This window comes from Hemiscyllium ocellatum, assembly GCF_020745735.1.
Source record: "Hemiscyllium ocellatum isolate sHemOce1 chromosome 15 unlocalized genomic scaffold, sHemOce1.pat.X.cur. SUPER_15_unloc_19, whole genome shotgun sequence".
Lineage (NCBI taxonomy): Eukaryota > Metazoa > Chordata > Chondrichthyes > Orectolobiformes > Hemiscylliidae > Hemiscyllium > Hemiscyllium ocellatum.
The window spans coordinates 1-5,000 of record NW_026867455.1 but is presented as its reverse complement, the minus strand read 5'-3'; positions in this window follow the sequence as shown (position 1 = coordinate 5,000).

Here is a 5,000-nt window from a genome sequence, read left to right as displayed (position 1 = left end):
TTGCCGGGTGGCAGAGGAAGGACCGGACTATGTACAATAGCGGCCAACGACTCCCAGAGCCGGTTGTGCGGGGCTCGAGGTCTGCTCTCAACATCACATGCTTTTGGATGTGCTCAGGCAAGGGTCAGACCACATCCTTCCTGGCAGCACCCAAAGCAACCAGGCCGCTCGCGTCTCTCGCCTTCATTTTTCGACACAAGCGCCTGAGGAGGGGACGCCACCCCTCCCCTTTGCGTCAAGAGACCTCCCCACCGGCCTCTGACTGATTCTTAGAACGGACGGAAAGAGTCGGGCAAGCCTGTCAAAGCTTTGAGCGAATGTCAAAAGCTTTAGACTTCCGCGAACTCTCCGGCTTGCACTGAGACGCGAGGTCGATGTGCTAAGCACCACGGGGCCCCTTTCGCCTGCAGGTCCCGAGCCGCCAACATGTTCTTAGTATCGTGTTCTCCAATCCTGGGTGACGGGCACCGCAGGGAGGCAGAGCCATCGCACTTGCCGGGTGGCAGAGGAAGGACCGGACTATGTACAATAGCGGCCAACGACTCCCAGAGCCGGTTGTGCGGCGTCTGCTCTCAGCCTAAGAGGCTTCTGGGAGTGCTCAGGCAAGGGTCAGCCTGCACCCTTGCTGCAGCACCCAGGGGAACCAGGACGCTTGCATCTCTCGCCTTCATTTTCGACACAAGCGCCTGAGGAGGGACGCCACCCCTCCCCGTGCGTCAAGAGACCTCCCCACCAGCCTCTGACTGATTCTTAGAACGGACGGAAAGAGTCGGGCAAGCCTGTCAAAGCTTTGAGCGAATGTCAAAAGCTTTAGACTTCCGCGAACTCTCCGGCTTGCACTGAGACGCGAGGTCGATGTGCTAAGCACCACGGGGCCCCTTTCGCCTGCAGGTCCCGAGCCGCCAACATGTTCTTAGTATCGTGTTCTCCAAACCTGGGTGACGGGCACCGCAGGGAGGCAGAGCCATCGCACTTGCCGGGTGGCAGAGGAAGGACCGGACTATGTACAATAGCGGCCAACGACTCCCAGAGCCGGTAGTGCGGCGTCTGCTCTCAGCCTAAGAGGCTTCTGGGAGTGCTCAGGCAAGGGTCAGCCTGCACCCTTGCTGGCAGCACCCAGGGGAACCAGGACGCTTGCATCTCTCGCCTTCATTTTCGACACAAACGCCTGAGGAGGGAAGCCAACCCTCCGTGTGTCAAGAGACCCGTCCCCGCCCCGGCCTCCGACTGATTCTTAGAACGGACGGAAAGAGTCAGGCAAGCCTGTTAAGACTTCCGCGAACTCTCCGGCTTGCACTGAGACGCGAGGTCGATGTGCTCAGCACCACGGGGCCCCTTTCGCCTGCAGGTCCCGAGCCGCCGCCAACATGTTCTAAGTATCGTGTTCTCCAAACCTGGGTGACGGGCACCGCAGGGAGGCAGAGCCATCGCACTTGCCGGTGGCAGAGGAAGGACCGGACTATGTACAATAGCGGCCAACGACTCCCAAGCCGGTAGTGCGGCGCCTGCTCTCAGCCTAAGAGGCTTTTGGGAGTGCTCAGGCAAGGGTCAGCCTGCACCCTTGCTGGCAGCACCCAGGGAACCAGGACGCTTGCATCTCTCGCCTTCATTTTCGACACAAACGCCTGAGGAGGGAAGCCAACCCTCCGTGTGTCAAGAGACCGTCCCCGCCCCGGCCTCCGACTGATTCTTAGAACGGACGGAAAGAGTCAGGCAAGCCTGTTAAGACTTCCGCGAACTCTCCGGCTTGCACTGAGACGCGAGGTCGATGTGCTCAGCACCACGGGGCCCCCTTCGCCTGCAGGTCCCGAGCCGCCAACATGTTCTAAGTATCGTGTTCCCCAAACCTGGGTGACGAGCACCGCAGGGAGGCAGAGCCATCGCACTTGCCGGGTGGCAGAGGAAGGACCGGACTATGTACAATAGCGGCCAACGACTCCCAGAGCCGGTAGTGCGGCGCCTGCTCTCAGCTTAAGAGGCTTTGGGAGTGCTCAGGCAAGGGTCAGCCTGCACCCTTGCTGGCAGCACCCAGGGGAACCAGGACGCTTGCATCTCTCGCCTTCATTTTCGACACAAACACCTGAGGAGGGAAGCCAACCCTCCGTGTGTCAAGAGACCGTCCCCGCCCCGGCCTCCGACTGATTCTTAGAACGGACGGAAAGAGTCAGGCAAGCCTGTCAAAGATTGAGCAGATGTCAAAATCTTTTAGACTTCCGCGAACTCTCCGGCTTGCACTGAGACCCGAGGTCGATGTGCTCAGCACCACGGGGCCCCTTTCGCCTGCAGGTCCCGAGCCGCCAACATGTTCTAAGTATCGTGTTCCCCAAACCTGGGTGACGAGCACCGCAGGGCGGCAGAGCCATCGCACTTGCCGGGTGGCAGAGGAAGGGACCGGACTATGTACAATAGCGGCCAACCACTCCAGAGCCGGTAGTGCGGCGTGCGAGGTCTGCTCTCAGCGGAAGAGGGTTTTGGGAATGCTCAGGCAAGGGCCAGCCTGCACCCTTCCTGGCCGCTCCCACGGGAACCAGGCTACTTGCAATCCTTTCCCCCAATAGCAAGTGCCTTTTGGAGGGACGGCCGGAGTCAACGTGGGGTTTGCCCGCCCTCCAAAGTGTCAAGAGACCGCCGCACAGGCCTCTGACTGATTCTTAGAACAGGCAGCAAGAGTTGGGTAAGTCTGTCGAAAATTTGACAAAGTGTCAAAAATTAGACTTCCGAGAGCTCTTGGGCATGCACACAGGCCTGTCATTCAAGTGCTCTGCCCGCGGAACCGTTTTTCGGATGCCTTTCAAAGTGGTCCCGCGCCGCCATTTTGTTCTAAAAATCGTGTTCCCAGAAATCTCCGGGTACCCCGCCAACCTCACTGTGTCACAATGTCAAGTGGCACTGAATGGGTCTGAATTTCAAATTCGACTGCTTCGCTCTTGAACTCGAACCCGGCAAAACCGTTTGGATTTTTCCCGGTCCAGACTTCCGCGGCAGACAAAGTTAAAGTTTTCGGGCTGCAGACTCAAAACGACATCTGGCCAACCGCCGTGCTCAATTCGCCCAGTTCCTCCGGCACTTCGGAACTCATGTTCGGCATGAGTTTTTTGAATCTTTCCCGATGCTTCGGCATTTTCCTCCGCTGACACTTAGAATATTTTCACACTTGGCCGAAAATTTTTCTAAGTTTTTCTGGTTACTGATTTCTTCTTTTCGGGCATTTTTCTAAGTTTTCTTGGTTACTCATTTCTCATTTTCAAACATTTTTCTAAGTTTTTCTGGTTACTGATTTCTTCTTTTTGGGCATTTTTCTAAGTTTTCTTGGTTACTCATTTCTCATTTTCAAACATTTTACTAAGTTTTTCTGGTTACTCATTTTCTCATTTTCAAACATTTTTCTAAGTTTTTCTGGTTACTGATTTCTTCTTTTTGGGCATTTTTCTAAGTTTTCTTGTTTACTCATTTCTCATTTTCAAACATTTTTCTAAGTTTTTCTGGTTACTGATTTCTTCTTTTTGGTCATTTTTCTAAGTTTTCTTGGTTACTCATTTCTCATTTTCAAAACATTTTTCTAAGTTTTCTTGGTTACTCATTTCTCATTTTCAAACATTTTTCTAAGTTTTTCTGGTTACTGATTTCTTCTTTTTGGGCATTTTTCTAAGTTTTTCTTGGTTACTCATTTCTCATTTTCAAACATTTTTCTAAGTTTTTCTGGTTACTCATTTCTCATTTTCAAACATTTTTCTAAGTTTTTCTGGTTACTGATTTCTTCTTTTTGGGCATTTTTCTAAGTTTTCTTGGTTACTCATTTCTCATTTTCAAACATTTTTCTAAGTTTTTCTGGTTACTCATTTCTCATTTTCAAACATTTTTCTAAGTTTTTCTGGTTACTCATTTCTGCTTTTCCAACGTTTTACTAAGTTTTGCTGGTTACTGAGTTCACACTTTTAAACATTTTCGGGCATTTTTCTACGTTTTTCATGTTACTCATTTAGCACTTTCAGGCACTTTCCTATGCTTTCCTGCTTACTGATTTCACACTTTTAAGCATCTTCGGGCATGTTCCCTAAGTTTTGCAGTTCATTCGTTTGGGACAGTCAGGCAGCTTTCCTAAGCTTTCCTGGTAACCGAATTCACATTGTTGAGAACTTTGGAACCCTTCCCTAAGCTGTGCTGGTTACTCACTTTACCTCTTCAGACACTTGCCCCCGTTGTGACAGAGACCACTTCCCGACTCGGGAAATGCACCAAAATCGGCCTGAACTCAGAGGGCAGTCCACCCTCGAAGGCGTGGAAGTCGGCAGAATCGCCGGGTCAAATCCGGCTGAGCTACCCGGCTTGGAAGCCTCAAAGTCGGTATGAGCTGTCAGGTTCACTCCCATCCCCGTTTGGACCACTTCCCGACTCGGGAAATTCACCAAATTCGGCCTGAACTCAGAGGACAGTCCCCCCTCGAAGGCGTGACAGTCGGCAGAACCGCCGGATCAAATCCGGCTGAGCTAACCCGCCCCCGAAGCCTCAAAGTCGGTAAGAGCTGTCAGGTTCACTCCCATCCCCGTTTGACCACTTCCCGACTCGGGAAATTCACCAAATTCGGCCTGAACTTATACAACAGTCCCCCCTCGAAGGCGTGACAGTCGGCAGAACCGCCGGATCAAATCCGGTTTGAGCTACCCGGCTTGGAAGCCCCAAAAGTCGGTAAGAGCTGTCAGGTTCACTCCCATCCCCGTTTGGACCACTTCCCGACTCGGGAATTCACCAAATTCGGCCTGAACTTATACAACAGTCCCCCCTCGAAGGCGTGACAGTCGCTAGAACCGCCGGATCAAATCCGGTTGAGCTACCCGGCTTGGAAGCCCCAAAGTCGGTAAGAGCTGTCAGTTCAACTCCCATCCCCGTTTGGACCACTTCCCGACTTAGGAAATTCACCAAATTCGGCCTGAACTTAGAGGAGAGTCCCCGCTCGAAGGCGTGGAAGTCGGCAGAATCGCCGGGTCAAATCCGACTGAGCA